This window comes from Anabrus simplex, chromosome 10, assembly GCF_040414725.1.
Source record: "Anabrus simplex isolate iqAnaSimp1 chromosome 10, ASM4041472v1, whole genome shotgun sequence".
Classification (NCBI taxonomy): domain Eukaryota; kingdom Metazoa; phylum Arthropoda; class Insecta; order Orthoptera; family Tettigoniidae; genus Anabrus; species Anabrus simplex.
Genome location: NC_090274.1, coordinates 103,361,410 through 103,373,873, shown reverse-complemented (window position 1 = coordinate 103,373,873; position 12,464 = coordinate 103,361,410).

Sequence of the window (12,464 nt, the reverse complement as noted above, 5' to 3'; positions counted from 1 at the left end):
ATGTACTGTTATACAGATAAAAGGGCTATATAGATAAAATGGCTCCCTGCAACTGTGAATCCATCCATCCATCTTAGATCGGACACATCAGGTAGGATCATATAGAGAAAAGGGCTCCCAGAAAGTCAGCAAGTGTCACACCTGGTTGTGCTAGATGGGGAAAATTGAAAATCCATGTATATATGACCATCTTACTTCCTACTAACCAGGTACGGTAAATAAGAGAAGAAGACTCCCAGCACCTTTCTATCGTGTAAATGTCAAGATCCTATTCTCCAGCAAGAGGAAAGGGAGAATATATAGGTTCCCTGCCATGTTTAATCCGTAGAATGTTAGTCCGTGCGTTTTCACCACTCTACATCCGACACACCACCTACTTTATTTAGGGGAAATAGCTCCATGAAAGTTCACTCCGTGCCAATGTAATAAAAGGTCTTCCTGCTATTGTTGATCCGTGTAAAAGGGACACACCGAGCAAATGTCACCATCCTGGATCTGACACACCACTAACGGTTATAAAGGTGAAATGGCTCGATGAATGAGTAATTCCGTGCATACGGATCCATTCGAGATCAGACACATCATGTACTGTTGCATAGAGAAGAGGGCTTCCAGCAATTGTTACTCCGTGCACATGTCACCATGCTAAACCTGACACACCATGTACAGTTAAATAGGGGAAATGGCTCCATGCAGTTTCACACGGTGCCAATGTCACCTTCCGTGAACTCACGCATAAGGCACTGTTCTACAGATAAAAGTGCTCCCTGCCATTGTCCATTAGTGTAAATGTGTCTCTTTCTTGCATCTGACACACCTCGTACGTTTATACAGGTGGAAGGGTTGGATGGAAGTATCACTCCTTGCTAATGTCACTAACCGAGACCACGTGTGCTTATTGGTTTGAGCGCTACATTGAAGTATCCATCCGTACAAATGACACCGTCCGTGATGTTGCACTACAGGTTCTCTTAGATAGGGATAAGTACTCCCTGCAACTGTCATTCCAACTTACTTCCCACTAACCAGGAACGGTCATTTAGAGAAGAGTGCACTCGGCAAATTTCAATACATCCAAATGTAAATGTAAACATCCTTGATCTGACACCCCTAGCACGGCTATATGCAGGAAGGGGCCTCATGCAAGAGTCTACCACTGCAAATGTCACAATCCGAGATCTCACAAACCAGGCATGTTTACATAGAAAAATGTGCATCCTGGAACCGTCCATCTGTGAGAAAGTCACCACTTTCCTTTTGACTCCCTGCAAGTGATAGTCCGTGCATTGTCACCCCACTAGAACTGACACACCACGTACTGTTATTTAGGAAAAAAAAAGGCTCCATGCAAGTTTACTCCGTGCTAATGTAACCATCCGTGATATCATCCACTCTTGTACACATAAAAGGGCTCCCTGCATTTGTCCATCTGTGCAAAAGGGTCCCTAAAGGTCACCATCAGAGAATTGACACACCACACTCGCTTGGGGGGAAAGGGTTCCTTGTAAGTATAATTTAGTGCAAATATCTCCATCCTAGATATGACACACCAGGTACGGTTTTACTGATAAAAGGGCTGCCTACAAAATTTACCATCCTAGATCTTACACACAAGGTTAGGTAATGCAGAAGAAGCGTGTGACATATCACTTTTGGTTATATATATATGAAGTGTGACCATCTTATTTCCGAATCCAAGCATGTCACTCTGTGCAAATATCAAAATCTTACTTCTAACTCACCAGGTAACGTTATATAGTGTAGAGTCATCCTGAAGTGTAACTCAATTCAAATGTCACCATCCTAGTCTCCAGGTACAGGAAGAGAGAGAATATGTGTTCCCTGCCATGTTCAATCCGTGCAAATGTCACCATCCTAGGTCTGACACACCAGGTACGATTGTATAGAGGAAGGGTTCCATTCATGTGTCCTAAAACTGACACACAAGGTAGGGATCTGACACATCATGTACAGTTACATAGAGAACGGGGCCCCCTGCAAGTGTTACTAAGAGCACATGTCACAATTCTAGATCTGACACACCACGTACACTTATATAGGGGAAATGGCGCCTTGCAAGTTTCAAGCCGTGCCAATGTCACCTATATGATCTAACGCACAAGGCACTTCTATACAGATAAAAGGTCTCCCTCGAATTGTCCATCCGTACAAAAGTGTCACACCGTGCAAATGTCTCCAACCTGTATCTGACACACCACGTACGGTTAAACAGGTGGAAGGTACAATAAGAGAACAGAGCTCCCAGCACATTTCAATCCATGCAAATGTCAATATCCTAGATCTCACCCACCAAGTATAGAGGAAATGGTTCCAAGCATGTGTGCAAATGTCACAAACTTCTTACTAACCAGGTACGGTTAAATGAAGATGAAGCAACTTGCGGTGTAACACCGTGCAAATGTCACCATCCCAGATCTGACACACCAAGTAGGGCTATATGCAGGAAGGGGCTCCTGGCTGTGTCTATCACTGGAAATGTCACCATCCCAGAACCGACGCACTAGTCACCTTTGCATAAGGTGTAGTGCATTTTGGAACTGTCCATCTGTGAAAACGTCACCATCCTTCTTTTGATGCTTTGGTTGGGTTTTATACTTTTATGATGATCATGAAAAAAACTAGATTGCATGTATTTTAAAATTTGCACATCAATTTGTTATTGTCTTGTATCTGAAATTATCCTAAAAGTTTCAAGTAGACTGATAAAAAATTCTGGCATGAGGAGCATTTTGAATCTTGAAAAGTGCTGGAAAATATATTCTGAGGAAAAAGAAATTGAAATTTTAGACATGAACAATAGTCCAGTACATTAATGTAGTTGACTTAGAACTCCTCTGCTCGTAGCTGGCCACACTAGCAGTTTTCACTGTTTTTAGTTTGCTTAAGGTATGTTTTAACGTTTCGAAGGAAAATCCGAAATTCTTAACCGATTTTTTTGTGTTTCGTACCATAAAACAAAAAATAGTAGACTAATCATTTCGTATACTGCAATCAAAATTTTGTGCCCTATCTTAACACAAATTTTCAAAAAGTCATAAAAATCCCAAAAATGTTATAACCTTGAAATTGTTTTCACCAAGTTGAAGTATTTCATTCATAGAATGTTGTGAACTAGGATCTTCTATTTAACAAAAACAGAAAGGGAGCTAGACATTATTTTTGACAAAAGTTTAAAAATAATTAATTACCCGTGTGACAATGGCTATAAAATATTCACAATATTAAGAAAGTACTAGTTTAAACATTCCCACATTCATTAGCTTTAATTTTATCTATCATTGATTTTTCTGTCTCAATATTAAGGATATTTGAATTTATTTGAAATGTGGGAAGGTGTGCAAAAAATTACATTCAAGAAAAACAGCACTGAAGTTTTAGGACTAAGTTATGAACATAACCCACTTATTTGGGCACCTAAAAACTTGCCTGCTCCATAGGTTGGACCGTCGTTTAGAAGTTTCTTGTCTTCTTTTAGTTTTCTTCTGCCTCTCAAGTACTGCCTCCTTTGCTTGTGTTCTGCAGTACTTCGATTTGCACCTTTCTACAACCGAACTGCATTAGCTTCAAGTACACCCGATGATGTGTACTTGCCAGGAGCAATTCGTATCCTCTTCAGTATTTGTATTTCTGCTCCGTTCTCCCAGGTGAAATGGCAAACTCCTAATTTTAAGGTATCAACATTTATGTCTCTTTAGGACACCTTCTCCATACCATGGCATTGAATGACTCATTATTTTCAATCAATCCATGCAAGGACTTAGCATTTCTGGGTCGGTGAGTCGCTCATATATAGGCTTCACTGCTTGAAGAATGCCAAAGGACAGGCCTGGTTTGAATTAAAATTGTTCTATCTAATTATTTGCTTTAGCTCACTGATATGAGCACCAGCTGTCAGTTTCTAGAGGACACCAATGGTGGGTGGGAAAGTGCTTTGTTGCTGTCAAATGGTACAATGTGGCCCTTATGCCATTTGACATGGCGTGAATACTGCTTGTGTTCGAACGTAAAGCAATTCCAAATAATTTTGCATCTAATCGATGAGTGCTCCTGTCAGTTGCGGAATTCATAATCACAGCTGCAAAACAATGCAAGGGACATCCTCCAACTAAATCTCAAAAACTGTATTACAGCTGAAGCAACTAGGGCAAGCTAATGCAGATAATATACGTGTAAAGGACTATATGACTATAATGATATAGTAAATGCCCCTAACACTATCAGATTCAATATATACAGACGAAAGATTGGACTGAGAATCACTAGCAAATGATTCCCTTACATTAGGCCTACCTTCCGTCTCACTATTTATACTGATAGCACAACACTGACATTCACCTTGCTATGTCTGTTTACATGAAACTTTCCCTTTTTCTTTGCTCTACATCGGCTTTTAGAACACATTTTATACACTTTCACAGAGAAACAAACTCTTTGGTCACAATGTGAAAGCCCACTTGGCCACAAGGAAGGTTTATTTATATCCGTTGCCTATCGATGGAATAAAAGTCTTTGGAATATACAAAGTATATACAAGTATCTGTTAGTCAGAACTATGTACTATGTACTCAGGAGGCATGTCACACCAAAGAGGTAAATTTCAATAAGAAAATCTGACACGCGCGCACGTGGCTATTTTATTATTTTCGGATACTTACAGTTGGAATATACTGTATGTATGAATTATATCTCATTTTGAAGTAGATACTTCAAGCTTTCATTTCGAGTGAATAAATTAAAATGGCATTTTTGGGCGAAAAAGTCGATTTCGAACGTTAATACATACCTTAAGGCTGTTTTAAACCCTTGTCGCCCAGACACTCCATTGTGGTCAATTCAACGCTTGTCCCTCATGACACTAATGTTGAATTCAGCAATTGCTGATGTTACTGCAATCTCCAGTTATTTGACATAAACACTTCCTTCGGACATCGCCCAAATTACACTACGCACAATGTATGGTGTGGGTATTTTAATTTCTCCTACTTGATCCTGTAAACTAGTACTTACATGCTTATTCCTGTTACAAATGGCATTTTTCACTTTATCCAACACTTTACTAGGACGTTTCTTCCGGCGACGACAAGTCTCAATTCTTCTTCCCATGATGTACACTGATAATTGCACAATTTCACAAATCCCAACCTCAAAAACTAAGCTGCTTGCACTAAGTAGATCCTGTTATATTTATGGATCATGTATAACACACTTATTACAAATTTAACATTTAAGAATTTACAGAAAAGCAGAGTAGGCCAAAACACAAATGATAAACTCAAAACGTGAGATCACAACTCTGTTTAAATTCAACACAAGGACAATCTCCATCACTGAAATAAGAGCCAATTCAACTCGATATATCGATAGTCCGTCAGAAGATCCACAGGAACAAAATTTCTTACATTCAAACCCCGCGCTCAATTCAAAATTTTCGCAAAACAACCGAAAGATTTTCATGAGAATAGTGTTGATGGGCGGCAACGCCCACTTGCACTGGGCCTCTTCAATGGCCGCTAAGGGCTTGAAATTTCTGATAATTAAATAAAACAAAGCTCAAAAAGAAAGTACAAGGTATAAACAATATAGGAACGTAAAAAACTAAAAGGGGATTTTTTTCACAATTTCAAACAAATTTCACCGATACATTGTCTTAAATAGGAAAACTTGCTCCTTGAAAGTGACATTCCGTGCTGATGTCTCAATATTATATATGACAAGCCAGGTCCTCTTAAGAGAAAAATGAACCCTGTATGTGCCAAACCGTGCAAACTGCCTCACTAGGTAAGGTTATATAGAGAAGATGGTCCCCTGTAAATTCCAAATCTTGCAAATGTCACCATCTTACATCTGACACACCACGTATGGTTATATGGAGGAAATGACTTTCTAATGCCAATCCCTGCCAATTTCTCTATCCGTGACCACGTATGGTTAAATAGATTTAAGGGCTCCATTCAAGTATTACTCCACGCCAATGAAACCATCCGGGATCTCGCCCACAAGGTACTGTTATGCAGATAAAAGGGCTCCCTGCAATTGTCCATCCGTTCGAAAGTGTCTAACCGTGCAAATGTCACTATCCTGCACGTACACACTACGTACGGTTATACGGGTGGAAGGGCTCGTTGGAAGTATCACTCCTTGTTAATGTCACTATCCGAGATCCGACACATCGGGTGCTGTTACATTGAGAAAAGTAACCATCCAAGCACAAGTCACCGTCTTATTTTGACACAACCTTTGCATAGAGAATTGTGCATTTTGGAACTGTCCATCTGTGAAAACTTCACCCTCCTTCCTTTGACGCTTCTGGTTGGGTTTTATACTGTAGATTGCTACCTGCAAGCGTTAGTCTGTGTATTGTCACCACTGTTAATCTGACGCACCAGTTACTGTTATTTAAAGGAAATGGCACCATGCATGTTCACGCCGTGCCAATGTAACCATCCGCGATCTCACCCACAATGTACTGTTATACAGATAAAAGGGCTATATAGATAAAATGGCTCCCTGCAACTGTGAATCCATCCATCCATCTTAGATCGGACACATCAGGTAGGATCATATAGAGAAAAGGGCTCCCAGAAAGTCAGCAAGTGTCACACCTGGTTCTGCTAGATGGGGAAAATTGAAAATCCATGTATATATGACCATCTTACTTCCTACTAACCAGGTACGGTAAATAAGAGAAGAAGACTCCCAGCACCTTTCTATCGTGTAAATGTCAAGATCCTATTCTCCAGCAAGAGGAAAGGGAGAATATATAGGTTCCCTGCCATGTTTAATCCGTAGAATGTTAGTCCGTGCGTTTTCACCACTCTACATCCGACACACCACGTACTTTATTTAGGGGAAATAGCTCCATGAAAGTTCACTCCGTGCCAATGTAATAAAAGGTCTTCCTGCTATTGTTGATCCGTGTAAAAGGGACACACCGAGCAAATGTCACCATCCTGGATCTGACACACCACTAACGGTTATAAAGGTGAAATGGCTCGATGAATGAGTAATTCCGTGCATACGGATCCATTCGAGATCAGACACATCATGTACTGTTGCATAGAGAAGAGGGCTTCCAGCAATTGTTACTCCGTGCACATGTCACCATGCTAAACCTGACACACCATGTACAGTTAAATAGGGGAAATGGCTCCATGCAGTTTCACACGGTGCCAATGTCACCTTCCGTGAACTCACGCATAAGGCACTGTTCTACAGATAAAAGTGCTCCCTGCCATTGTCCATTAGTGTAAATGTGTCTCTTTCTTGCATCTGACACACCTCGTACGTTTATACAGGTGGAAGGGTTGGATGGAAGTATCACTCCTTGCTAATGTCACTAACCGAGACCACGTGTGCTTATTGGTTTGAGCGCTACATTGAAGTATCCATCCGTACAAATGACACCGTCCGTGATGTTGCACTACAGGTTCTCTTAGATAGGGATAAGTACTCCCTGCAACTGTCATTCCAACTTACTTCCCACTAACCAGGAACGGTCATTTAGAGAAGAGTGCACTCGGCAAATTTCAATACATCCAAATGTAAATGTAAACATCCTTGATCTGACACCCCTAGCACGGCTATATGCAGGAAGGGGCCTCATGCAAGAGTCTACCACTGCAAATGTCACAATCCGAGATCTCACAAACCAGGCATGTTTACATAGAAAAATGTGCATCCTGGAACCGTCCATCTGTGAGAAAGTCACCACTTTCCTTTTGACTCCCTGCAAGTGATAGTCCGTGCATTGTCACCCCACTAGAACTGACACACCACGTACTGTTATTTAGGAAAAAAAAGGCTCCATGCAAGTTTACTCCGTGCTAATGTAACCATCCGTGATATCATCCACTCTTGTACACATAAAAGGGCTCCCTGCATTTGTCCATCTGTGCAAAAGGGTCCCTAAAGGTCACCATCAGAGAATTGACACACCACACTCGCTTGGGGGGAAAGGGTTCCTTGTAAGTATAATTTAGTGCAAATATCTCCATCCTAGATATGACACACCAGGTACGGTTTTACTGATAAAAGGGCTGCCTACAAAATTTACCATCCTAGATCTTACACACAAGGTTAGGTAATGCAGAAGAAGCGTGTGACATATCACTTTTGGTTATATATATATGAAGTGTGACCATCTTATTTCCGAATCCAAGCATATCACGCTGTGCAAATATCAAAATCTTACTTCTAACTCACCAGGTAACGTTATATAGTGTAGAGTCATCCTGAAGTGTAACTCAATTCAAATGTCACCATCCTAGTCTCCAGGTACAGGAAGAGAGAGAATATGTGTTCCCTGCCATGTTCAATCCGTGCAAATGTCACCATCCTAGGTCTGACACACCAGGTACGATTGTATAGAGGAAGGGTTCCATTCATGTGTCCTAAAACTGACACACAAGGTAGGGATCTGACACATCATGTACAGTTACATAGAGAACGGGGCCCCCTGCAAGTGTTACTAAGAGCACATGTCACAATTCTAGATCTGACACACCACGTACACTTATATAGGGGAAATGGCGCCTTGCAAGTTTCAAGCCGTGCCAATGTCACCTATATGATCTAACGCACAAGGCACTTCTATACAGATAAAAGGTCTCCCTCGAATTGTCCATCCGTACAAAAGTGTCACACCGTGCAAATGTCTCCAACCTGTATCTGACACACCACGTACGGTTAAACAGGTGGAAGGTACAATAAGAGAACAGAGCTCCCAGCACATTTCAATCCATGCAAATGTCAATATCCTAGATCTCACCCACCAAGTATAGAGGAAATGGTTCCAAGCATGTGTCACTCTGTGCAAATGTCACAAACTCCTGACTAACCAGGTACGGTTAAATGAAGAAGAAGCAACTTGCGGTGTAACAGCGTGCAAATGTCACCATCCCAGATCTGACACACCAAGTAGGGCTATGTGCAGGAAGGGGCTCCTGGCTGTGTCTATCACAGGAAATGTCACTATCCCAGAACCGACGCACTAGTCACCTTTGCATAGAGAGTAGTGCATTTTGGAACTGTCCATCTGTGAAAACGTCACCATCATTCTTTTAATGCTTCTGGTTGGGTTTTATACTTTTATGATGATCATGAGAAAAAACTAGATTGCATGTATTTTAAAATTTGCACATCAATTTGTTATTGTCTTGTATCTGAAATTATCCTAAAAGTTTCAAGTAGACTGATAAAATATTCTGGCATGAGGAGCATTTTGAATCTTGAAAAGTGCTGGAAAATATATTCTCAGGAAAAAGAAATTGAAATTTTAGACATGAACAATAGTCCAGTACATTAATGTAGTTGACTTAGAACTCCTCTGCTCCTTCTAGCTGGCCACACTAGCAGTTTTCACTGTTTTTAGTTTGCTTAAGGTATGTTTTAACGTTTCGAAGGAAAATCCGAAATTCTTAACCGATTTTTTGCGTTTCGTACCATAAAACAAAAAATAGTAGACTAATCATTTCGTATACTGCAATCAAAATTTTGTGCCCTATCTTCACCCGAAAATTTAGTTTAATGAAAAAAACACAAATTTTCAAAATGTCATAAAAATTCCAAAAATGTTATAACCTTGAAATTGTTTTCACCAAGTTGAAGTATTTCATTCATAGAATGTTGTGAACTAGGATCTTCTATTTAACAAAAACAGAAAGGGAGCTAGACTTAATTTTTGACAAAAGTTTAAAAATAATTAATTACCTGTGTGACAATGGCTATAAAATATTCACAATATTAAGAAAGTACTATCATTGATTTTTCTGTCTCAATTTTAAGGATATTTGAATTTATTTGAAATGTGGGAAGGTGTGCAAAAAATTACATTCAAGAAAAACAGCACTGAAGTTTTAGGACTAAGTTATGAACATAACCCACTTATTTGGGCACCTAAAAACTTGCCTGCTCCATAGGTTGGACCGTCGTTTAGAAGTTTCTTGTCTTCTTTTAGTTTTCTTCTGCCTCTCAAGTACTGCCTCCTTTGCTTGTGTTCTGCAGTACTTCGATTTGCACCTTTCTACAACCGAACTGCATTAGCTTCAAGTACACCCGATGATGTGTACTTGCCAGGAGCAATTCCTATCCTCTTCAGTATTTGTATTTCCGCTCCGTTCTCCCAGGTGAAATGGCAAACTCCTAATTTTAAGGTATCAACATTTATGTCTCTTTAGGACACCTTCTCCATACCATGGCATTGAATGACTCATTATTTTCAATCAATCCATGCAAGGACTTAGCATTTCTGGGTCGGTGAGTCGCTCATATATAGGCTTCACTGCTTGAAGAATGCCAAAGGACAGGCCTGGTTTGAATTAAAATTGTTCTATCTAATTATTTGCTTTAGCTCACTGATATGAGCACCAGCTGTCAGTTCCTAGAGGACACCAATGGTGGGTGGGACGGTGCTTTGTTGCTGTCAAATGGTACAATGTGGCCCTTATGCCATTTGACATGGCGTGAATACTGCTTGTGTTCGAACGTAAAGCAATTCCAAATAATTTTGCATCTAATCGATGAGTGCTCCTGTCAGTTGCGGAATTCATAATCACAGCTGCAAAACAATGCAAGGGACATTCTCCAACCAAATCTCAAAAACTGTGTTACAGCTGAAGCAACTAGGGCAAGCTAATGCAGATAATATACGTGTAAAGGACTATATGACTATAATGATATAGTAAATGCCCCTAACACTATCAGATTCAATATATACAGACGAAAGATTGGACTGAGAATCACTAGCAAATGATTCCCTTACATTAGGCCTACCTTCCGTCTCACTATTTATACTGATAGCACAACACTGACATTCACCTTGCTATGTCTGTTTACATGAAACTTTCCCTTTTTCTTTGCTCTACATCGGCTTTTAGAACACATTTTATACACTTTCACAGAGAAACAAACTCTTTGGTCACAATGTGAAAGCCCACTTGGCCACAAGGAAGGTTTATTTATATCCGTTGCCTATCGATGGAATAAAAGTCTTTGGAATATACAAAGTATATACAAGTATCTGTTAGTCAGAACTATGTACTATGTACTCAGGAGGCATGTCACACCAAAGAGGTAAATTTCAATAAGAAAATCTGACACGCGCGCACGTGGCTATTTTATTATTTTCGGATACTTACAGTTGGAATATACTGTATGTATGAATTATATCTCATTTTGAGGTGGAGACTTCAAGCTTCCATTTCGAGTGAAAAACTTAAAATGGCACTTTTGGGCGAAAAAGTCGATTTCGAACGTTAATACATACCTTAAGGCTGTTTTAAACCCTTGTCGCCCAGACACTCCATTGTGGTCAATTCAACGCTTGTCCCTCATGACACTAATGTTGAATTCAGCAATTGCTGATGTTACTGCAATCTCCAGTTATTTGACATAATCACTTCCTTCGGACACAGCCCAAATTACACTATGCAATCCCCGGGCACAATGTATGGTGTGGGGATTTTAATTTCTCCTACTTGATCCTGTAAACTAGTACTCACATGCTTATTCCTGTTACAAATGGCATTTTTCACTTTATCCAACACTTTACTAGGACGTTTCTTCCGGCGACGACAAGTCTCAATTCTTCTTCCCATGATGTACACTGATAATTGCACAATTTCACTAATCCCAACCTCAAAAACTAAATTGCTTGCACTAAGTAGATCCTGTTATGTTTATGGATCATTATCACACTTATTACTAATATAACATTTAAGAATTTACAGAAAAGCAGAGTAGGCCAAAACACAAATTATAAACTCAAAACGTGAGATCACAACTCTTTGTTTAAATTCAACACAAGGACAATCTCCATCACTGAAATAAGAGCCAATTCAACTCGATATATCGATAGTCCGTCAGAAGACCCACAGGAACAAAATTTCTTACATTCAAACCCCGCGCTCAATTCAAAATTTTCGCAAAACAACCGAAAGATTTTCATGAGAATAGTGTTGATGGGCGGCAACGCCCACTTGCACTGGGCCTCTTCAATGGCCGCTAAGGGCTTGAAATTTCTGATATTTAAATAAAACAAAGCTCCAAAAGGTATAAACAATATAAGAACGTAAAAAACTAAAATTTTAATCAAATTTCACCGATACATTGTCCTAAATAGGGAAACTTGCTCCTTGAAAGTGATATTCCGTGCTGATGTCTCAATATTATATATGACAAGCCAGGTACTCTTAAGAGAAAAATGAACCCTGTATGTGCCAAACCGTGCAAACTGCCTCACTAGGTAAGGTTATATAGAGAAGATGGTCCCCTGTAAATTCCAAATCTTGCAAATGTCACCATCTTACATCTGACACACCACGTATGGTTATATGGAGGAAATGACATTCTAATGCCAATGTGTCTATCCGTGACCACGTATGGTTAAATAGATTTAAGGGCTCCATTCAAGTATTACTCCACGCCAATCAAACCATACGTGATCT